This window comes from Aptenodytes patagonicus, chromosome 2 (genome assembly GCF_965638725.1).
Source record: "Aptenodytes patagonicus chromosome 2, bAptPat1.pri.cur, whole genome shotgun sequence".
In the NCBI taxonomy this organism is placed as follows: Eukaryota; Metazoa; Chordata; class Aves; order Sphenisciformes; family Spheniscidae; genus Aptenodytes; species Aptenodytes patagonicus.
In genome coordinates, this window is record NC_134950.1 from 79,082,167 (window position 1) to 79,108,134 (window position 25,968).

Genomic DNA, 25,968 nt, shown 5'->3' on the forward strand with positions numbered 1-25,968 from the left:
GGTGCAGGACCATCAATATCTTAGATTGTATTGGACCCAACAGGTCCCCAAGGTGACAATATATACTGTTTACTAGTCAATTTAGCAATCATTTTACCAGTTCAGGATGTGGTTTTACTTTATAAAGCTAGGATCCTTTGATCTGCCATTATCTTGCTGTTCAGATTTCTGCTGTTGTAAAATTAACATTGGCTTAAATCACAACTTTGCAGCCATTATAAACAAGAGTATAGTTTTATTCTAAACTATACTTAAGAAGAAATTGAAGATACAAGATAATCACAGAGGAACCCAGGGAAATATATCCTGAATTTGAACACTATTTTCAGTTCACTGTCAAGAGTCCATTCAAGACTAGAAAAAGGTAGGTAAAGATATTTTAGAAATTGGATGTAACCTTTTATTTTTTATCCCTGAGATACTTTAACAAACACAAAGGGATTAATAGAAAATAATAAAGGTAACAAGCTGCTAATAAACAGATAACCATTTTCCAGAAGGGACTATGTTCACTACTGGCATGGTAAAAGGATATTACTGAAATAGTAAATGAGTGATGAGAAAGTTAATAGGAAGGTGATATATTTTTAGAAGCTTTTCACAGAGTTTCTGCCTGAAGTTTATTGTTACAGTCTGTACATTTATGAGATAAGATGAAATACACTTGTTAAAGAAGAAATTATATCAGGATAGTAAAAAACATTTATGATGCAGATTACCTTGATATCTTGAAGAAAACTGGGGACAACTAGAGGAATATGATGCTAGTCAAGAGACTCTGGTGTATTTCCAGTGAAACCATAACAGTTACTGGCAGCTACAAACATTGTAAAGGCAGAACAAGTTGTTAGTGCTATAACCTATTCGTTTATAGTAAAATGAGGGAGGATTGGCAGAGTTGATACATTCAGGATTCTTAGTTCTGAGAAAATGTATAAAATAGTTTTATACATTGCAAGACTAACAGTGGTGAAATTAAAGGATGGATCCTTCTCTTTTTGATGTGTATATACAAGAACATTAATGAAAATCTGAACGCTTAGCTCAAGTAGTGTGATTCTTGACTGGTCTTGCAAATAAAGGGAAGAGGCAATTGCTGAATGTATGCCTTCCTTTTTCAGTCCAGAAATTCCAGTGTGTTTAGAGAAATGGGCCTGATGACTTAATGAATAGCACATTTCCTACTTTAGCTGGCAATGAATATGTAACTCACTGATGTATCAGATTCCCTATAGTATTTTCCATATATTTTATTAAATGACCCTTAAGACAAACTAAAATGTCATCATTAGCTACTCTACTATTTATCATGAGTCTCCACTGACTATATTCCCTAGAAGATATACTCAGATATACTCAGTCACTGTAGACTGAGTTAGGATAGAGTATTCCTTTTTTGCATTCTGAATCCTGTACATGTTTGGATGAGCTCTCTGTCCCTTCGAAGCCAAGAGTAGCCAGAGATGACTTACTGTTTGCATTTTTAGATACCTTAAGACTAAAACAGGGTATAGATTACCAGCTTAGCATAGGATATTCAAACAATTAACATGAAGCTGTATGTTTATTAGTAACTAATCTGTCCTAAAATTTATACTACTAACCACAATTACAGTCATATCTGGAATTACCGGCTCCTCTCCACTTCTGTTTTGTAGAAAGCTCTGTATGGAGTAATTTTAAAAAATGAGCTTCTTTTACATGGTTAAAAAAAATGAATTTAAAAAAAATATAAACTCCAAGTTTGTAATTAGCACAACAACACTGCAAATTGCTTGGGATGTATGCAATCAAAACCAGAAGGACTATGTCATTTATATTGAGTACCTGGGCTAGTATACAGCAAATGCAATTTTACTGCAGATAAATGTGTACCTATTTTAGAATAGATACAGTATCTTAATAAATCTATCTGCACAGATTCAAGAGATAGAATATAAATTACACTAAATGGAAGAATGGTACAGCATAATGACTTAAAAAAAGGCCTTCAGCATCTCAGTCAAGTATGTAATCTGTAAGTTTCATTTTCCCTGCCTGCAATTCCCCATGCAGTTTCAAATGTCTGTGATATTTATCTTCACTTCTTCTCCTAAACACTTTCAACTAATATTTGAGAAATAGGCAATTCACACATTTCTAAGGACTGAACACCTCATGGGTAAACAAAGATTTCACCTGAAAATATTTAATTATTAATCAACTACAGAGTTTTCTGCAATTTAGAAAACAATCCAAATGTTAACACTGGTGGGGAAAATTACAAGCCGCAGGGGATACATTGCCCTTATTAATGCATTCTGTGCAAGACCTGAGGAGTCAGTAGAATTCAGAGTCAGTGAAGCTTTGTAGGGCAGAGCACACGGCAGAGCACAGCAGAGCCACAGATGCCTAAGAGTTTCCCGCTATCCACTGAATGGCCACAACTGGTTATTGTAGAGTGGAAATTCATCTCAGTCACAAGGTAAAATATTTAGGGGAAAGGGAAGTGAACTAACATTGAGCCTGCACCCCTCAGGCACCCAGACACAGTAAGTGACCATGTACACTCTCCTACCTAGTCCACTGCAATGTGAAGTCAAGCAGATTGGTCAGAAAAGCAGTAACTTCTTAAGCTAAAAAGCTAAGTAGTAGCTTCCGACACTGCCCTTATCTTAAATCTCAATGAAAGAGATTACAGTTACGCATTTTACCTCATAAATGTGATGGTAATTCATAAGCAAACAAGGCCTTCCTCTAGTTGTTCAGTCCCAACAGTTAGGAGGCTAGGGTAAAACTGTCAATTTATCGTATTTTGACAGATATCATATGTGGCAGTTGCAGCTACACTCAAATCTTTCTATGAGACTTTTCTTTTTATTTAATGAGAGATGAAAGATGCAAATAATTGCTGAGTGGCATTCCCTCATCTATCATTGGTGCTTCTTTCATCAATGTGACAGGACCTCCAATGCCCAGAGACAAGATGAAGAATTGTTTATTGAGATAAAGAGTGTGCTGGAGAATAGATGGCATTGCTGGAACAAGAAAATGCCAAAGGTTTAAAGTCAAAAACATTGTGACCCAGTCATAATGGAGTGCTTTTTCTCCCCATGCCATCACACAAATACAGAAAAAAAAAAATACTTTTCAGGTGTGCAAAATAGCGTCCTGTATCTAGGATATCTTGCCCATTATTATTAGTTATTGCTATCAGGATAAAGACAAATGCTTGGACGTAGAATTGTAAATCAATAGTTAGTCTGAATGACATGATTACCATGGACACAAAATAATTACAAGAGAAGAAAATCTGGGGAGAGCAGACCTGTATCCTACTCAGGAAAGCTGACAATGTTTACCCCTTCAACCTATTTGCATTCCAAATAACCATCAGTGGTAATAATGACAGACACCTTGGTGACTTAAAGGAAGTAATAAGGTAAAACATGAGACCCAGTGGAATCATCTCTTTCTTTCCGCATACATTTTCCCCCTAAGTTTGCTGCCTTGCCTAATACTCCAAGAAGCAATATTATGTATAAAACTAGTTCAGCTTTGGCCTCCCTCTGTCATTTGCCCTTTAGAAAACATTGTCTCACCAGGGTATGAGGATCCTCAGCTTGGCAGAACAAAATAAGTCAAAATAAGTCACTTTTTCTTTTGTAAATGATTATTCAATTACCTAAACATTTTGTTTCATTTCCCAGTAGACTGGGCTTCTTTTACTTCCCTACTTCCATTTTGTATCGGACCAAAACTGAAGTTTCAAATGTGTGGCACTGCCAGTTCATTATAAGGAACAGTGAAAGTAGTTTCTCTGGGGATATATCTGTGACAATCATCAGGGAGCAAAGAGCATGTGGAATATTTTTGTCATTCAATACCATCTTCATTATACCTATTATCAATGCGTACTGGTCTTTTGTAAGAAACTTTCACGCACGTACACACACATTTCAATAACTTCTTCACACATTGCTACTAAAGAAACATATCCATATGACTTTCAAATAAAGAACCATAGGCAATATCCTTCTTCAGCAGGTTCAAACTAGATTATCAGGTGGGGAACCAACAGGTTCTCTCTGGTTCTGTACCAGACTTCTTAAATGACCATGGGGAAATCACCTACGATGGATAGAGATTCTGCCACTAATGCGGTCCATATCATCTTTCTGTGATTTTTGTGCAAGGGATTTCTTTGTGCTGACTCCATTTCTCTACTGTAAAACACAGGTATGGCTCACCCGCCTTTGAAAACTACAGATGAGCAATGCACTGTAAATGCCAAAACAAATTATTTTAATTCTCAGTTACTTGCAATATTGTCTTTGACAAGAGTTTTACTAAAGCTTTATCTACAGGGTTGTCTATCATTCAGGGGCAGCTGACACCCAGTTTGCTCAGAAGTGAGCAACAAAAACTCAAGGATATCTGCTTGTCTTCAGATGTAAGACACACATTCTATAGAACTACAGCCCAGAGAAAACTCACTTATGTCAATAGAAAGGCTGTTTTTATTGCAGAAGAAGGTTGTGTGGATATTATTTGTGATATAAACTCAGTTGAAGAAGTATAAGGGAGGCATAACTGAGTAGGGGAGGCTTTTTAAAAACATTTTAAGGCTTTTGAATTTTAAAACTGTTCTGTAAGAACAGACAAATAGTGAGCCCATGAAGCATCTGAGATGCATGTTTGTTCTTAGGTTCTCATGAGGGGCTGTCCTTTGGGCACACTTGTACAGCATAAGGGAGCAGGACGCAGAGGCACTAAGCTAGTGGTGATCAGTGTCACTACAGCACTCCATCCATGACAATATACTTTAACTCTTAATAGAACTATGATCTGGTAAATCTATTAAACTATTACTTATCTGAGTGAGTCTATATTAATGGGGTTTTCCTGTTTATGGGACCTGAGCTGCTTTGCATTTTGTGGACTTCACAGACCCAGTGGGCAGTATCTCGAGCACTTCCAAGCCACCTAGGCAGGGTCTTTTATCAGTTTTCCATTGATGGAAATTGTGGGTAATCTTTTTGCCAGAGGCAGCAACAAAGATGAAGACAACCTGTCTAACAACTCTCTTAGTGGATTAAAAAGCTTGTGGATCACAATTTCTGTATCTACATTTTTTCCTCCTCTGCCTCCCAGCCCCTCCAAGTCTCTTCAGAAGAAGCAAGACTACTTGTCTTGATCTTTCAGCTGGAAAAAGGAGAAACATCTATTCATGTTACATAAGGGAAAAATCTCAAGCAGTTGTAAATACAACAGGACGTTGGTTATTGACTCTACTTCCAGGACTCAGATAATACATGATACCTTGTTGGAAACTCACAAGTCACTAATTCCCACTCAGAAAATATTCTACTCATCACTGTGTGAGTCTAACTCAAGAGCTATGTTTTAAGTAATTTTGCTGTGAACTCATGGCATCTGATTACTTTTATTAAAGCCTAGCTCCCATTGTCAAATTATTATAGTCAAAAGTCAAGATTTCTTTCATCAAAAAGTATGTTTTCACACCAAAGCTGCAAGACAAGTAATAGCAACTGCATCTATATTGTTCTTTTTTAAAAAAGCAATCTCTTATGATTCTTATAATGTCATAATTTATGGAAATGTTATAAGGATTTTAGATCTCATGGGCCTGAAGTAACCAAAACAATTATTTAGTATACAGTTCATAGAACAGAATAACAGAATATATACAATTATTATTTTTATGGTTACAGCAAGGAGTGGAGCTCTATGAAAGGGACATTATCTACCCTTAATAACCTCTTAATTTATGCTACAAAATGATATCCCTTTTGAATATTACTGCAGAGGAACAATGGCAAGTGGATTTGATAATAAAAACACTATTATAGCTGAACTATCTCATCTTCTGGGATACTTACTGTATACCAAAGCCAAGAGAAAATCAGAAGGGAAATGAGTGGTAAGTTTGGGGGAGGGGGAAATCTGTCTATTTTCTTAAGGAGAGAGAGAAAATATCTAATCAAAATTACAATAATTTTCAATTATGATTCCCAACACTCATTGAAAGGAGTATTGCAAGTTGTGCCCTTATGACCACCCATATAGCAAGCAATATAATATACGTAAACTACACAGATTTTTGAGGATTCCTTTCTATAAGTTGTCTACCTCTATAACAAAATGTGAAGTGCAGCTTGATTCTGTCAAAGAACACTTGATATCAAAGTATCCGAAATTAGAATTAGAAAGAAACAAAATATGACATATATGGCAACATGTCAGATTCTCAGATAAATGATTTACTTTGTTTTGCAGTACTGAAGAGTAGGGCTGTGCTGCACATTTTCCAAATCTCAGATTTCACTGTTCTGGGAAAAAAAAAAAAAAGTTCCTTGCAAGACTTGGCAAGAGCAGAATAAGAAGTTGCAGTCACCAGAACTACTCAAACAGGATAGAAATTCTCTACATTTTGTTACGTATCATCAGTTAGATCCTATTTTTTATTCAGAATTTACATGTAGTGTATAATGCACCTTACATTTGTAGTGTCATGTAAATTAGTTTCTCCTAAGAGTATCACCATGTGACATAAAGAAGGCTTATACATTCTGTTAATTTTCATTTATATACTCACACGATTTTATCTTAATTCTTTCAAAAAACAAGCAGAGAGTATGTATTGCTTACCTAGCAACAATCCTGTAGATGACTGAATAACCAAGTGCACTAAAGCATACCGAGGGAAAGATTTTTCAGACAAGAAAGAGCAGATAATTGTTAGAGAGAAATTAGAATGTATTAAGATAACAAGATATTAATAAGTCCAGTCTAATAGAAGGAAAGATTATTTGTTTTAATTGTAATTCTATAATAAAATTAAAGATTATTTATTTTTAATTGCAACCCTCCTTTGAAAAGCAAAAAGAAAGCCTTGTTATTGGTTTCCTTGTTTACTATCTCTCAGCAATTGATTTCCATACCAAGAAGTGCTCATTTTACATACAAAAGCCTACACCTTAACTTTGAACACTCTCCACATCCATTTTTTCTGTTCCAAATATTGTCATTATTAGTACAGATACAGATCAAAGGGCAAACAACACCACTTGAGAAAATCTCATAAAACTCAATCACAAAACCTACTGTGAATGTACAGTTATTGGCTTTATACTTCAACATCAGCAATCATTTCACTCCCTCTCTAGACAGGAGAAGTAGCCTTCAGTGGCCAAATCAGACAATGTTAAATTCCTAATATCCAAGTCATAACCTGGAAGAGATTTTTTTTTCTCTCCATCATCTATAGCCTCAGGAAACTAGTTTTCTGTTACTAACTTGGTTAAACAATGAAAATAATCCAAGTAAACAATTCTGTTGATGTGAAAGAAATGTTGAAACCTGGTTCAGTTTCAGCTTTGTTGGTTTTTTTAAAGTCAAAAGACTAACCATTAGTTTCTGACAGATGAAGACCCAATATAGTTTTGAAAATTCATTAAACAAGCAAAAACTTGTTACCATGAAAAGGGTGAGCACAACATTTAGATGACACTTTCTCTATGCTCTAGCTCACTGTCAAAGTAGGTGAGTGGTCTCTAAGGTGACCTTCCACTAACTTTGATGCAAGATGGGCTTCTCCCATAAAAAGAAGACTTTTCAGAAACATTCTATTGAAATTCTATTTCAATATTACAAGGACTGAATGCAATTAAAATACTTCTTCTTTTAGTCAGAATCTGTATTTCTTCAAAAGGAAGAATTTTTATCTATTTGGATGTTTCATGAGAACAAGACTATCCCTTGTATAATGAAAATGGCAGTAAAGACCACAGTGAATCTTTTTCACCTACATATTCTTAAATATTTCTTGAGAGAACAGAAGTTGCAATTACAGTCAGTCTTGATCTCATTGAAAACTTGTCACAACTGTTTTGTGGACTAGTTAGATAAAGAATAGGTTAATTTTCTTCTTTAATTTTGAAATATTACACAAAATATCTAAAAACTAGTAACAACATTTTAAAAAGTTATATCAAATGTCTATACCCTGCTACATTTTAAAACCTTTTCTCTTACTTTTTGTTTAAACATATTCAGAGAATGGGTTTTGTAAACAAATTTCATATCAGAGATTAATTTCCCATCAGTGATTCAGATGGAATGCTTCTGGAGTAAAAGAAGGCCAAAGAGGAAGGATGGATTTCATTTGAACTGTAAGTGAACCAGACTGCTGCCCTTTAAAGACAAGAAGGTTGTAAGTGAATTTTTAAACTGAAGAGTGGGGGAAAACTAAGATGTACAAAAGAGTGTATCTTTTACAGAGAAAACCATACAAATTCTCTAACTCATGAAGGATAAGAAATAGTCATATAAGAAATGCCAGAGTGCCATTTAACTGGGATGCCAAGAGGACCAAAATGCATGTTTTAACACCAATGCTAAAAATTTAAGAAATAAGAGAGCAGGAAAAGAATGTCTAGCTGAGAACGAATAAGCACGCTGGAAACTTGGTGGAAGAAAAACACTGTCACACAGGAATATCAAGGTACAAGAAATACAAGAAAGAGAGGGTACGCTGTGCTAATGATGAAACACTGTCTCTTTAAAAGGCTGGTCCTATTATGGCAGGAGCAGAGAGAATATCTTTATGCTACTCTAATACATCTACTCACATCTGAGGTTAAAATGGAAAGGTTCAGAGAAAGGCTACAAGGTACAGAATGGCTTCTGGATGAGGAAGAAGTAAATTGGGACTCTTTAGATCAGACAAGTGACAACAGTTTTGTGCGATCAGAAGTGGCAGGAACCGTGGTGCTAGGGTGGGCCGGCTGCTCATGCCCTCTCCGAGGACAAGAACTGAGAGAAAGCCAGCAGCCAGGCTCAAATCCAACAGAAAGAGGAAATTCTTCATTCCACGGGATGTTAGAGAGAGAATACACAGGCTCAAGTTCACAGAAGAAAGTTATTGATAGCTACTGAATAGATACAGATAACAACCAAGTCAGCAGTCTAGAGGAGTATTAAATGAAGTATGCCTGCCTAACCTTACTTTTCCTCTAGGAGATGCTCATGACCACTGTCAGAAACGGGGTACTGGGCTCAACTTCGTAGAGCTGTTTTTCCAACTGCAATTTGGGGAGTCTTTTATTCACAATTAGGTACTTGTTATCTGTCCTTGATCACTGGTCTCACAGGGTATTACCTCTGCTTCTTGGATGAACCCCAAACCTGAAGGAATAAAAAAGTAATCCCTATGAAGTCTGCTTCCAAGCTCAAGTTCAAGTATGCATGCAAATATACATGCATACGTTATTGTGAACAAAAAATTGTTCTCACCAGAAACAGACATGCCCACAGTGGGAAGGAAAGAAGTTCATGGATCACTGGCATGTGTAATTTTTTTAAACAAAGGCTTACTCTGTCAAGATTTTGATCTGTTTCTATTCCTCTGAACCTTATTCCATTAGAGCAAAGAGGATATAAAATACAACCAGTCAGAAATAAATGTCACTTTCATTTGTACCAATATTAATTTATTATAGCTAGATACAACAAAACTAGAATATAGAACAAAATGACTGTTCTTGTCTTCACTCTTCCTGAGCCTATCTAACCTACAACTGATTTAGCAAAATCAGTATTTTATTACACTATTGGTCATTCCATACAATAACTCAGATCTTTGGAGGACGTAGAGCAAGTTCTGTCCTCTGAACACTGTATGAATCACAAAAAAGTTGCTACAATTTACTCATTTTTGTTAAACACCATTGTAATATATTAGCTTTATGCTGCGTCATTTGTCTCTTATTTTAGCATTAAATACAGACAGCAGCAATACAACAATTATCCTGTCAGAGATTAAATTTTTAATTTTACTGGCTATATAAGCAACTTTTATTAAAGAGTTGCCAAAAGAGATCGCAAGCATGCTTTTTAGTCTCTAGATCCCATATATTCAGGCAAACAGTACTAGCTATACTGCTTGCAAAAGCACTAAATGGTGACACCCAGTATTATTATGGTCACCAGCTAGAACAGGAGGATCAAAATGATCCAACTAGAAGACTGGCAGTTGCATCTAGATAGATCTCTCACCTATTTCATCTGCTTTGCATAACAAAATAGTCTTTGATGTAAGCCTTTCCTCACTGCATGTATTTCTGGTACTGTTCCACTTTTTGCATTTGCAGTACCAGTAAATAATATTCATTACTCTGCCTGAGACACCTGAGAGGCATACTAGTATCTCCTGAATAGCTGTCTTCAGTATTCCAGTTACTCAATGGTAAAGAAAAAATAGGGAAATTAAAATGAAACCTTCTCAAATCCAACGTCACAGCTAGGCCCACTGGGCTAGCAAATAATCCATTGATCTACATCATGACTGCAGCCATTTCATGTCAAGTGTCTCATCTACCTGAAACACCAAACCATGCCCCTCCGGCCTCAGAGCGACACCATGTTTGGGCCAATCTTTCTTTTAGTTTGACGCCACCAATACTTCCTTACTTGCTCATTAGTTTTCCCAGATGGACCTAGACTTCTATAATCATAAGAAAGGATAGATGCCATACAACAAAACTGGAGTTTTGCCAGTAAAAACCAAGTCAATATGGTGATCACAAACCTATCTCCAACCTCATCAAATTCTCTATTTCATATTTGTTATCTTCTAGCTCTCTTTTGCTCCTTCTGCCAAGAACAACTCTCCCACTTCTTATTAACGTCTCAAATTTCTCCTGAGTCTTTCCTCATAGGCTTCCTCAAATCTCCCTTTCATCATGGGAGATAGTCACCTCAGATTTATCTTTACTAAGGCTCTGATCCAATTGCGGAGTCCTTCTGAATTTCCCAGGAAAAATAATATTTCCAGCACAATAAGCGTCAAACTTTCCATCACAGGACCGCCTATCCATATGCCCTTGCATTTGTATGGCTTGATCATCATAAATCACAGTTAGCATTGGTTTAACATCTGTTCCCTTGGAACACTACTATCTTTCTGAAGACACTGCTGAAATCCAAGAGAAACTGGTATAACACTATAAATGGGAGGATTAAGAGGGGGCACTGAAATATAAACTGTGCTAATAATGCTATAAATCAAAATAATGCAATGCTGGCTTCTGGCGCTGAGGTATTAAAAGGAGTAAATTCCCTCTAAGTCACTATAATGGGGCAAATGCATCAACATAATCTTGCTGCTACTGTACAATCAGCCACAGAAATAACTGCAGACAATTTACTTCTGCAACCCTTCTAACTCCTCAGCACTATAAAAGCCCTGTGTTTTCGCCCTTTTCAGACTCCAGTTCTTGACTGCTGTTCTACAGATGACTTACTCTCTCTTTCTGTAATACAATCTTTTATTTATATGCAAGAGACTCTATTACAACAACTTGGAACAAAGCCTGATTTTGTCAAGTAGTTGATTTAAAGGATTTGCATTTCTAAACATTCTGTATGCATTTTAACGCACTTAAATAAGAAAACCATCTGTGCATTTCTTTCTTTATTTGAAACTATGCTTGGCAAACAATCATTACAATTATAAGTAGCATACCATTAAGCATATGGTTAAATGACAACATACTTGCTTATTTCAAGATCAATTCACTTGAAAGCACTGTTTTGTTTACTATTAAAATTCATAAATCAAAGTTTTATAATAATAAAAGACATCCACCTATAAAATAATGCTGCTTTGCCTCAGGAGAAAATACATGACCATTGTGTCTAGAGGTTTAGAGTTGTACATAAAGTTAGGTTCTTGGCACAGTTCAACATCCCACTTGGCCTCTTGGTCAAGGAAACATTTGTTAAATTCTGACAATCTCAGACATTGTGCCTGGAAAATATTTACCACTTCTATTTGAACTTTAGGAGACCCCATGTGAGCTGCAATATGTATTACTGCAGTTCTTGCCAGCCCATAATGAAATGTCACAGTCCCCAGACGAAAGATATTGTATGACTGTATGCAATATCCTACTTCCTCACAATTTTCTTTTACTCCCAGGATACAAGACAAAAAACAGGCAGGAGACCAGGCCTTATTATATAAAAAAGGAACTCGTATACAAAATTAAGCAATTTAGAGGCTTAGGTCCCCTTTAACATTTATTCGTTCTCAGTTTTGTTATGGAAGATGGTAAAGTCTGCCTTTCCTGTGAAAAATATCACATAAAAAGCATAATTGTGCATTATCTCTTAAGTCTTGAAAAAAATCTGCTGCATTTAGAACTAAAAATATGATTCCACGGAGCTGTTTGACCTGCAAATTCAGCCTGGGATCTGATATTTAAACTACATTCTTTCTTGCTCCAGTATCACTCCCAGGTTAATATTTTCTGTTAAAAATTGGATGGGAGATGCATGAGCCGAAAGTTTCCAACACATTTGCTCAATGACACATTTAATCAGCAGAATTAACAAGAAAACATATGGAAGTAAGAGAAGAAAATGGATTTATGACTGTCTAGTCTCAATTACCTGTATAGGATGGTGTCATATTTTCTTAATTACGCTTTTCACATGTAAAAATTAAAATAAATTAACAGAAGTAGATGCAGAAACATTTACTTTGGACAGTGCTGAACAAACTCCTCTGTAAAACAGCTCTTTCTGTTTTACATCAGGGAGGGTGTGTAGCAACAAACCACAAGGTGTCAGCTTCAAACTGGCAAGAAAATATGTACGTGAAAATAAAAACATTAGGTGGTCACAAAGGTGAGAGAAAGTGATATATCTGAACTTTTTGGTCCTGAAACTCCAATTAGAAAGTACACACCTGCCACAATCATGAAAGCTGCAGGAAAACTATGGCTTTTTGACAGGGCCAGCTGGAGACATCAAGTAACATGAGCAACATGTGTACTTGTTTATTAGTTACTAGGAACAAGCTACTGAAGAAAAAGAAAAAACAACAACAAAACAAATCAGATCATGTTCTCCTTTCGTATCATTTGTCAGAGGAGACAAATGCACAGCTGATGTAAAGCAAAGGTAGTGCTTTGCATATTTAGGATCTAAAATCTAGTGTGGTGAAGGGCAGTTGCAGTTTTCCATTAACCCAATGAACAGGAACACCTTAGGGCACAAACAAACCTTCCCTCATGAGCTGTTTTGTACATAGAGAGCAAGAGAAAATATTTTCCAAGATCTATGCATGAGAGCTTCGGCCAGTCAGCTCAATTCACTTAAGGGAATTGATGCAGCTTGTTTCCTTTTACTTACTTTCTCTGTGCTCCATCGGAAGAACAAACCTGTCTGTCCTCTTCGCTCTTGCTCTGATCAATCTTATAAACTTATCAAGCTATATGGAAAATTGACTTTTTATTTGTAACATGAAACCAAGGTGTTGGCTAAATCAATTTCTCCTCCTTTCTTGTCCTCTGAAAATATATTTGTTTGTATCAATAGAGTAATATCAGTAGGAGAACCTCGGAGAAGCTACCTTCAGCCTTCACTATAGCCACCAGATTATAGAGTCTTCCTCTGGCATGTAAATCATGGGTTCAGACCCTGGTCAAATCCACTAGACATCCTAACTGAAACAAAACTCCACTATGATATTCGATTAGAGATCTAACTTACTAAGACCTGCATAAGGACAACAAATGAACATCACGATATCTGGCCTGTTTTTACTGTAATCTTGTTCTCTTAACCCACTGTAGCCTGACAATTGTTCTATGCTGCTTTTCACTGCCCTGCATGTTTCTTCCATAGCCTCCTTAATAAAACCTTAGAAGAAATTCCATCTAGTTCTGGAGACTTGATAGCTTTCATTTATGCTAAATTACTAAATGCTTCTGCCTCACTGGTCACAAAATCATTCAGAATACTGCATACACAAATAGTGTCAGATGGCATATTTTTCCTGATCTCTCAAGTAAATACACCGGAGAAGCATCCATGTAATTGTCTGCTTTATCATTCCCTCCATCTTCTTTTCTAATCCCCTCATCTGATATTTTAATTTCTTTCTTCAGTGAATTCTGTTTTGTTATCTAAAAAAAGTCTTGTATATGTGTTTCTATAGGTCTAATTTTAGTTCTCCTGGCATTGCTAATGCATTCTTCTTTTTATAGCATTCAGTGTTTTGCTTAAATTCTTTTTATTATTTATGTCCTCTTCTGTTGTTGCTTACACTTTTCACATAGTTGTTGACTTTTTTTCTTGTCTAAATTGGTCTAGGGATTTTACACTATGTTTAGTCAGGATCGTTTCTTATGCTGAATAGATATTTGTATAGAACTAGGATATTTATTGCTGAGTCTTTCATATTTCGCTCAAGTTCATTTCAGTCCACTGGGAACTTTCAGATGCTTGTTTTGTTCACCGTTACAAATAATTATTGTGTAAAATTTTAAGTCTGAAGTAAAGCAATACTAGTAATGCCCTGAATCCAAGACGTGATCTAGAGGCCCCATCTCCACCACTCCAATTCTGTTTTCTTGGTAGATATTGATAATTTCACTTTCTATTAAAAACTAATTTAAACTTTAATTCAGCATTCATTGTTTCATCATTTCCAAGAGTGACAAATAGCAATATTTTGCCCTTTGGATGACCCAGGCAGCACAAGTAGCCTTTGGCACTGTCTCTGACACAAGCCCAAGTTCTTAACCTAGGATGCAGGAAGCAGGAGATTCGTGACATACAGCAATGATTCAGAAATTTCTATTCTGATTTCTGTGCCACAAGCATCATTATGGGGAACTCAGAGCCAACAAAGATGCTCCATGTCCAGAATTAAGGTCTCCCCTGCACAGCTAGAATAAAAGGTTTTTAAATGAACGATGGATCAGTCCTTCAGGGAAGATTTTATGTAAACTGTAAATTACAACAGTTTAGACTCCTTCAGGCTAATCTCTGATTTTGGCCATTAGTCCTTCTCTGCTGTAATGCAAGCCATAATAGATTCATTCACTTTAGTCTTTTAATTATACACATCTAAAGAGTATTACTAGGCTTTGTTTCCCTCTTGTATTCTGTCTTTCTGAAATATTGCATGACCTGAGCTTACAACCTCAATGATGGATCTTTAATGATCTGTAGGCAATGAGCCTCATAACTTCCTCTTGCCAAATAAGCTTTCATTTCAGACAATTTTATTACTCCATAGCATTATAAACACAAGCATGTCTCTCTTGTTTAGAAGAGTTTCCATTCTTGGTGCTTTATCCATCCCTCGTCCATTGAATTTCTGCAGTTATAATAGCTTTTTCAGTCTAAAGGATATCCAACTAGAATGCCCTAGAATATCCTTTAGAATACCCTAAAGAACAGACGAATAGGCCAGCAGGCTGACTCACGCAAGCTATTCAAAAGCACGTGGTATGTGGATGATGTTTTACAATGCTTAAAAATACCTTGCATTGAAATGAGAATATCAGTATCTGTCCTTAGCTGGCGTAAGGGTCTATTTGCTCTAAAAGAAGCATAAGGACCTTCATTTACCTCTGCACATTGAGAGCTTCTAAAGGACTTTCCTTTGCATGTCTCAGACTGGGAAAGACTAGTGCCCTACAAAGGTCTCCTCCATACAGTTAGTTTCTTTCCTTTCCCATCCAGAGCACACACTAGGACCCCTGGTCTTGGGATGTTTGCTTCATCATATCACCTTCCATTATTTGGGAAAAATAATTTGTGATTAGGACAGGCAGAGTTTAAAACCCGAGCAGACGTCTCCTGCTGACCCGAAGGCCAAAGTGGGTAGAGAAGATGGTACACTATTAAACATTTCTGGTTTGAGCTGATAGACAATTTGTGTCATAGCTGATAGCTATGCTGAATATTCAGTAGGAAATCAATGTCCTGGCCCATTGTGAGTTATAGGGCTGGATATAATTCTATTATACTTGCAATGGGACTCACTCAGGCTGTAAATGATGCCAGATATTTAATCCAGGCACCAGGGTAGAACATCTGTGCTCCTGAGTGCTCTTAACTAGGAACCTTCCTCACATTTACTAGTATCCTTCAGGGGTGGGTGGAAAGTGAGGAAATGCCACTGACTATTCAAACCAGTAAGGTGGTAAGCGGGGAACACAAAGATATAGGAAACAATGCATCGTGTGAGTTTTCAGGGCAGATTTTGCCTTCTGGAGCGGAGGATTTTCTCTGTCATTTCAACATAAAATAATGACACACATGCGTAGTCTGGTCTAATCTGCAATATTCCATCTCATCTGCTACAGGGTGTTGACCTGTGCCGTTAACTTCTCCCGTAGTCAGCTTTACTACTGACAAAATATAATATCAACACTACCAGAACTTACCCTAGAAGTGTTCCTGGCAGATATTCAGTATGCTCCTATGCTATCATACCCATAGTTTCCCATATACCATCAAAAGGACAGAGAGGCTAATAACCAGATACTCCTCTAAGTTCTATAAACAGATCTTTGAAAGCAATAAAAGTCTGCTGCAGTTCAATTTGGGCCCCTCACTACAAGAAGGACATTGAGGTGCTGGAGCATGTCCAGAGAAGGGCAACGAGGCTGGTGAGGGGTCTGGAGAACAAGTCTTATGAGGAGCGGCTGAGGGAACTGGGGTTGTTTAGCCTGCAGAAAAGGAGGCTGAGGGGAGACCTCATCGCTCTCTACAACTACCTGAAAGGAGGTTGTAGCGAGGTGGGTGTTGGTCTCTTCTCCCAAGTAACTAGTGACAGGACGAGAGGAAATGGCCTCAAGTTGCACCAGGGGAGGTTTAGATTGGATGTAAGGAAAAATTTCTTTACTGAAAGAGTGGTTAAACATTGGAACAGGCTGCCCAGGGAAGTGGTTGAGTCCCCGTCCCTGGACGTATTTAAAAGACGAGTAGATGAGGCACTTAGGGACATGGTTTAGTGGGCATGGTGGTGTTGGGTTGACGGTTGGACTCGATGATCTTAGAGGTCTTTTCCAACCTCAATGATTCTATGATTCTATGAATTAGAGAAACAGACTTCACTGAATATATCTGCCCACAGAATCCGAAGAAAAGACGTAAGAATATTTGCAAAAAAACCCCTGTCTTTTCAATGGAAAATTTCAGTACTGACTTTCCTCAGCATCAATAGTTGCATATACAGAAAAAAAAGGAGTAACAAATGTAGAAATATTGCTGACTTGATATTGCCAGATGTTAGATGTGCTCTACTAGATAGGGAACTGTTGTGGTTTAACACCAGCCAGCAACTGAGCACCACACAGCCACTCGCTCACTCGCCCCCGGTGGGATGGGGGAGAAAATTGGAAGACTAAAAGTGAAAAAAACCTTCGTGGGTTGAGATAAGAACAGTTTAATGATTGAAATAAGATAAAATAAAATAGTAATAATAATAATAATGATAAAAGAATACACAGAACAAGTGATGTACAATGCAATTGCTCACCACCCGCCGACCAGTGCACAGCCAGTCCCCGAGCAGTGGCCCTCCCAGCCAGCTTTCCCCTAGTTTATATACTAAGCATGACATCGCATGGTATGGAATATCCCTTGGGCCAGTTTGGGTCAGCTGTCCTGGCTGTGCCCCCTCCCAGCTGTTTGTGCACCTCCAGCCTTCTCAGTCAGTAGAGCATGGGGAGCTGAAAAGTCCTTGACTAGTGTAAGCACTGCTCAGCAACAACTAAAACATCAGTGTGTTATCAACATTATTCTCATCCTAAATCCAAAACCCAGCACTGTGCCAGCTACTAGGAAGGAAATTAACTCTATGCCAGCCGAAACCAGGACAGTATCCACCTCTTATTCTGTACCATCTACGTCATGCCCAGGTCCCGCACTTTCCAATACATTCCAATTAATCACCACCACTTTTCCTGTCTTTTGATATATACACACAGATATCATTCCCTTAGTCTACAGGCCATCCTTATAAAATGTTTGTTGTGTTCATTTAATCCATGACTTTGGGCTCTATCTGCCATAACAGTCCTTCAGGGCAGGAGAGATGGTGTGTGGTGTTGGATTGTTGCATGCTGAAGCCAGTTCCAGTTCCATCACCTCTGCACTTGTCCAGTTCTATCATCGCTGCACTTTGCTTGGTTTCATCAAAGTTCATTCTTGATTAATCTAGGTGATTCTTACTGTAATACTGTTGATATGGCATATAGCCACCATAGAAGTGATGATATACAATGTCATATAGCAATTAACATCAGACAATTTAATTTATTGGCTATTCTCATCCAAAATCAAATCCCCTTGAGGTACACATCGGACTTCCCCATCCTCCTGCATCACCCACCAAGTGCACCCAGGTCCTTGAGCAAAAGCAATCCCACAGATGGGTTTGCCTTCGCCCGAGGCAGAAATAACCCAGGCTGTCTTCCCCAGCATATTTTTTACATGCACTACAGGGACTTTATTCCCATCTACAGTACATAAAAGTTCTGACTGGGCATGGTCCCAATGAATGGCAGATCCCCGAATGTTGGCTAACCAGGTGGCCTTTGCTAAATGTGTGTCCCAATGCTTGAACGTCCCACCACCCATTGCTCTCAGTGTAGTCTTTAACAGTCCATTGTATGGTTCAATTTTCCCAGAGGCTGGTGCATGATAGGGGATGTGATACACCCACTCAATGCCGTGCTCTTTGGCCCAGGTGTCTATGAGGTTGTTTCGGAAATGAGTCCCGTTGTCTGACTCAATTCTTTCTGGGGTGCCATGTCACCACAGGACTTGCTTTTCAGGCCCAGGATAGTGTTCCGGGTGGTGGCATGGGGCATGGGATGTGTTTCCAGCCATCCGGTGGTTGCTTCCACCATTGTAAGCACGTGGCGCTTGCCGTGGCAGGTTTGTGGGAGTGTGATAGAATCGATCTGCCAGGCCTCCCCATATTGATATTTCAGCCATCGTCCTCCACACCACAGAGGCTTTAATCGCTTGGCTTGCTTGATCGCAGTGCATGTTTCGCATTCCTGGATAACCTGTGCAATAGTGTCCATGGTCAAGTCCACCCCTTGATCACGAGCCCATCTATATGTTGCATCTCTTCCTTGATGGCCTGAGGTGTCATGGGCCCACTGAGCTATAAATAATTCACCCTTATGTTGCCAGTCCAGATCCACCTGAGCCACTTCAATCTTAGCAGCCTGATCACCCACCTGCTGGTTGTTTTGATGTTCTTCAGTGGCCCGACTCTTGGGTATGTGAGCATCTACGTGACATACTTTTACAACCAGGTTCTCCACCCAGGCGGCGATATCTTGCCACAATGCGGCAGCCCAGATGGGTTTGCCTCTGCTCTGCCAGTTGCTCTGCTTCCATTGCTGCAACCACCCCCACAGGGCATTTGCCACCATCCATGAGTCAGTATAGAGATAGAGCACTGGACACTTTTCTCGGTCAGCAATGTCTAAAGCCAGCTGGATGGCTTTCACCTCTGCAAACTGACTCAATTCACCTTCCCCTTCAGCAGTTTCTGCGACTTGTCGCATAGGACTCCACACAGCAGCCTTCCACCTCCGATGCTTTCTCACAAGACGACAGGACCCATCAGTGACCAGGGCATATTGCTTCTCATTTTCTGGCAGTTTATTATATGTTGGAGCCTCCTCAGCATGCGTCACCTCCTTGCCACCACCTGGCGATATTCCAAAATCTTTGCCTTCTGGCCAGTCCATGATCATTTCCAAGATTCCTGGGTGACTGGGGTTTCCTACTCGAGCCCGTTGTGTGATCAGTGCGACCCACTTACTCCACGTAGCATCAGTTGCATGATGTGTACAGGGGACCCTCCCTTTGAACATCCAGCCCAGCACCGGCAGTCGGGGTGCCAGGAGGAGCTCTGCTTCAGCACTGATCACGTCTGAAGCTCCTCGAACTCCTTCATATACTGCCAATATCTCTTTTTCAGTTGGAGTAGAGCAGGCCTCGGATCCTCTCTATCTCCAACTCCAAAACCCTAGGGGTCGACCTCGAGTCTCTCCTGGTGCTTTCTGCCAGAGGCTCCAGGTAGGGCCGTTCTCCCCGGCTGTGGTGTAGAGCACATTTTTTACATCTTGTCCTGCCTGGACTGGCCCCAGGGCTACTGCGTGAACTATCTCCTCTTTAATTTGTTCAAAGGCTTCTTGTTGCTCAGGGCCCCATTTGAAATCATCCTTCTTCTGGGTCACTTGATAGAGAAGACTTACAATCAGACTGTAATTTGGAATGTGCATTCTCCAAAAACCCACGATGCCTAAGAAAGCTTGTGTTTCCTTTTTGCTAGTTGGTGGAGACATGGCTGTTATTTTGTTGATCACATCCATTGGGATCTGACGACGTCCATCTTGCCATTTTATTCCTAAAAACTGGATCTCCTGTGCAGGTCCCTTGACCTTACTTTGTTTTATGGCAAAACCGGCCTTCAGCAGGATTTGGACTATTTCCTTCCCTTTCTCAAAAACTTCTCCTGCTGTGTTGCCCCACACGATGATGTCATCAATGTATTGCAGGTGTTCTGGAGCTCCACCCTGTTCCAGTGCAGTCTGGATCAGTCCATGGCAAATGGTAGGGCTGTGTTTCCACCCCTGGGGCAGTCGGTTCTAGGTGTACTGGACGCTCCTCCAAGTGAAAGCAAACTGTGGCCTGCACTCTGCCGCCAAAGGGATTGAGAAAAATGTATTTTTCTCAATATTGAAGTATTGAAGTTTTAGCATGTCCGGCACGGCAGCACTCAGCGGTGGCGTGACTTCGTTCAGGCCACGATAGTCTACTGTTAGTCTCCACTCTCCATTAGACTTTCGCATTGGCCATATGGGACTGTTAAAGGGTGAACGCGTCTTGCTGATCACTCCTTGGCTCTCCAGTTGACGAATCAGCTCATGAATGGGAATCAGGGAATCTCAGTTGGTGCCATATTGCCACCAGCGCACCACTGTGGTGGTGATAGACACCCGTTGTTCTTTGACCTTCAGCAACCCCACAATAGAAGGGTCCTCCGAGAGACCAGGCAAGGTGGACAGCTATTCAATTTCCTCTGTCTCCGAGGCAGCTATACCAAAAGCCCACCGGTACCCTTTTGGGTCCTTGAAGTACCCTCTCCTGAGGTAGTCTATGCCAAGGATGCACGGAGCCTCTGGGCCAGTCACAATAGGGTGCTTTTGCCACTCATTCCCAGTTAGGTTCACTTCGGCCTCCAATACTGTTAGTTAGCTGTTGGGATCCGCCCATCACTCCAGAAATACAGATGGGTTCTGCCCCTTTATAGCTTGATGGCATTAGAGTACACTGTGCACCAGTGTCTACTAGAGCCTTATACTCCTGTGGGTCTGATGTGCCAGGCCACCGAATCCACACAGTCCAGTAAACCCGGTTGTCCCTTTCCTCCCCCTGGCTGGAGGCAGGGCCCCTCTAGTCCTGGTCATAGTATTCGTTACTCACTTATTGTAAATACGAGTCAGAAGTTTCTTCATTAACATCTGGAGTAAGATCAGCCCTTCTACTCTCTCTGGGGAACTGCCCACTGGAAACTGGAGCAACAATTTTCCTGGAAGAACCCCCTTTTGTGACTGTTTTTCCTTGCAACTCACGTACCCGTGCCTCTAGGGTCGAGGTAGATTTTCCATCCCACTTTCTTATGTCCTCTCCGTGGTCATGCAGGTAAAACCACAGGGTGGCCCATGGTGTGTACCCTCTATATCCTCTCTCTTGAGCAGAGGAACGCTTACTCCTAATAGTTGAGATACTGGTCTGTACAGGTGGGGAATAGGACCTATCCTCTCTGAGTTGCTGGACCTCCTGGGACAGTTTCTCCACAGCTGAGATGCAAGCCCGTAGGGAGGAAGAGAGACTTTCTTTGTATTGCAGGAGTTGGCCAGCCAATTCATCCACCATTTGTTCCTCTCCGTCTTTCCAGGTGATTACTGCCAATGAGTTAGCATATGACAATGGTGCACTCCGTACAAACTTCGGCCACATTGGTCATGTGCACTGGACTTCATCTGGATCTTTGGATAGCTGCTCATTGTTCAGGACATCATAAATCACCTCCAGCATGGCTAATTCCCTCAGGTACTGGATACCTCTCTCCATGGTGGTCCACTTGCCTGGGTGACATACGACATCTTACTTGAAGGGATACCTTTCCTTCACGCCTGACAGGAGTCGCCTCCAGAGGCTGAGGGCTTCTGCCCCTTTTCCAATCGCTTTGTCAATGCACCCTTCCCTGGAAAGGGATCCCGGCTGCTTGGCTTCCCTACCCTCTAATTCCAGGTTATTAGCCCCGTTATCCCGGCATTGGAGCAGCCAGGTGACAATGTGCTCGCCCGGATGACAACTGAAATCTTTTTGCATATCTCGCAGCTCACTCAGGGATAGGGATTGGGTGGTTACCTTCTCGTTTATGAGTTCTTCCTCTTCCTCCTCCTTTTCTTGTGATGGCCCTGCTTTTTCATCATCCCTTACTAAATGAGCTGACTTTTTGCTTCCAACGTTTCTTCTTGTATATAGGGACAACTGATACCGGCATGGGTTGGTTCCCTGGTTCAGCTGCAGTGATTGTTGTGGGGGTTGGAGTAACTGCAGTATCTGTTGCCGGGGTTGGAGTAGCCGCAGTGCCTGTCGCCGGGGTTGGATTAGCCACAGTGCCTGTCATTTTGTCATCAGATCCAGAGACCTTCTCTTCCCCTTGAGGGTACTGAATAGTGTTGAACAGGGCTCAGTACGCATGGGTCAGGCCCCAGAACATTGCAGTGATTTGTGTCTCCCTAGAATTGCCAGGGTGACAGCATACTTTTTCCAAATATTCTACTAATTTTTCAGCGTTCTCCACTTGTTCAGGGGTGAAGTTTCAAAACACTGAAGGTGCCCACCATCCTAGGCATTTGCCCATGCTATCCCACACACCCTGCCACTGATAACTATCCAACCTTGCGGCGGATCGCTGGATGATATTTTTAAATTGCTTATTAACCTTAGACAAAACTGAAACAATATTCCCAAGAAATACCAATAGAAGTATCTTAACTACCCAAGGATGTTCAAGATATTGAAAAGTTATTGTAATGAAGGAGGAAACATCATAGAAGAAGGTAGCAAAGGTGCCATTCTGTATTTCCTCCATAAAAAACCTCTCAGAGGAAGAATTATAATTGCTAATTGTCTCCACGAGATGGTAGCCGAAGTACAGTAATGGCTTCAGTACAAAGATCAAATACCAGATTAAGCTCAAGGCCAGTGTTTTAATAACAAATCTCCCAGGCAAAACATCACTAATCACTACAGAGCACAGCAAACTGCAAAAACCAACACCAATCTTTAACATGTACAGCAGAAAAAAAAGAGCATGGTGCAGGTCAGATAAAATAATATTGAGAACAGATGAATCAATATTGTGACCTGCAACTGTTAACAGATATAAATTCCTTAATACACTCTGGTTAATCTGTTATTATCACAAACCCTTTGTGCCCCACGTTGGGTGCCAAAAAGGATTGTCGTGGTTTAATCCCAGCTGACAACTGAGCATCACACAGCCGCTCTCTCACTTGCCCCTGGTGGGATGGGGGAGAGAATCGGAAAAGTAAAAGTAAAAAAAACCTTTGTGGGTTGAGATAAGAACAGTTTAATGATTGAAATAAGATAAAATAGTAGTGGTAGTAGTAATAATAATAATGATAAAAGAATATACAAAGCAGGTGATGCACAATACAATTGTTCACCACCCGCCGACTGATGCCCAGCCAGGCCCTTAGCACCGGCCCCCTGGCCATCTTTCCCCTAGTTTATATATTAAGCATGATGTCATATGGTATGGAATATCCCTTTGGCCAGTTTGGGTCAGCTGTCCTGGCTGTGCCCCCTCCCAGCTGTTTGTGCACCTCCAGCTTTCTCAGTCGGTAGAGCATGGGAAGCTGAAAAGTCCTTGACTTAGTGTAAGCACTACCTAGCAACAACTAAAACATCGGTGTGTTACCAACATTATTCTCATCCTAAATCCAAAACCCAGCACTGTACCAGCTACCAGGAAGAAAATTAACTCTATGCCAGCCAAAACCAGGACAGGAACAAAGAAAACAAGCAGGAAAATATCTTTGATATATCTTGATAGTTTAACAGTCTGTTCTTGTCAGCAACCTCTTAGAGACTTCATTGTAGCGAAGAAGCTGTTGCCCAGAGATGGGTGGTGAGATGTCTATTTGGTTGGGAACCACAAAGATTTTGGTGCTGTAGGTATGTACTGTCATCCAGGAGAGGAACTGCAGGACTATAACAACCTACTGTTTGCTTTGATCCCATCTGCAGCCCTGAATACAGAACGCTCTGCAGTCATGCCAACACAGCCTTCTTTGATCTGTGCTTCTGTAGGAAGGCATAGTAGTATGGTGTCCTGGTTTTGGCTGGGATAGAGTTAATTTTCTTCCTAGTAGCTGGTACAGTGCTGTGGTTTGGATTTAGGATGAGAATAATGTTGATAACACACCGATGTTTTAGTTGTTGCTAGGTAATGCTTACACTAAATGAAGGACTTTTCAGCTTCCCATGCTCTACCGACTGAGAAAGCTGGAGGTGCACAAGAAGCTGGGAGGGGGCACAGCCAGGACAGCTGACCCCAACTGGCCCAAGGGACATTCCATACCATGTGACGTCATGCTCAGTACATAAACGGGGGGAAAGCTGGTGGGGGGTGATGCTGCTCAGGGACTGGCTGGGCATCGGTTGGCGGGTGGTGAGCAATTGCATTGTGCATCACTTGCTTTGTATATTCTTATTCTTAGGATTTTATTCTATTTCAATTATTAAACTGTTTTTATCTCAACCCACGAGTTTTCTCAGTTGTGCTCTTCTAATTCTCTCCCCCATCCCACTGGGGTGGGGGGAGTGAACGAGCGGCTGTGTGGTGCTCAGTTGCTGGCTGAGGTTAAACCATGACATATGGCAAAAATGTACAATGAAAAGCACTATTCATCCTCGTACCAATACCTGAGAATAGAACTGCTGCCTTCTTTTGGGATATGAATATCTGTTAGGTTAAAGCTGTACCTGGATTCATATATGCCACATGAGAACTTTTTACAAAAGAAAACACTGACTGAAAATTGTAGTAAATCATAATAAAGTGAAATCAAAGAGAAGAGAGGAAGACCACCCGTGGCTTTGAGACACAATCGTTTATCTAGCAGCAAAATCAGTCAGAAATATTGGTCATAAATAAAACCAGGACTTTTCTTACCATCATTATAAATGAATCTATCCAGTTTTACATATTTATATCGGATAGTAATAAATCATGCATATGCATGCAAGACCTTTAATTAAAGTACTCTTTTTAGTATAAATAAAAAGCTTGTATATTTAGGTAGAAATCTACAGGTGTATAGAGAAAGGCTAACTTTACTTGTGGGAGAAGACGACCTACTGTCTTTTGTCTTCTTTTATAAAAAATGGAGAAACATAGAACTGTCTGTTAGACTGAAACAGCAGGAGAGTAGGATGCACTCAGTTACCTTCCTTTACAAGTCAAGTTCACTAGAGTTTATTACTCTAATACTAGTTTATTACTCTAAATAGCAATTACTATGCTATTTTTTCTGAACACCCCTCTTCACTATCTCTGTTTATTATTACTGCTTAATAAACAAGTTTAGTAAACAAGAAACTCATTCTTATACATGAGGTAGGTGAAAAAGTCCCTGGAGATAGCTTCATCAATCGAGTCAGTCAACTTCAAAGAAAACTTCATTCATTCTTTTAACAGATTGGATGGGAACATGCTTTCTCTTATCTCCAATATCAACATTATCACTCCATCCTACATGACTTCAGGAACACATACTGGAGGCTGAAGTAACTGATTCATTTAATCATCTAAATTGAGAGTCACCTCTTCTGGTAGACTCCTACAATTCATACTGGTAGGAATCAGACCTCAGCCATCTCAACTTCACCCAGTTCAAAAGCTTTGTAAAATAAACCTCAGATATTTACTGTGTGCCTGATCTTCTATGCAAGGTAAACATACAACTGAATATCACCATTATATTGAAAACACTGCAGTTGTATTTTTATTGTAGATTTCCTATGGATTTT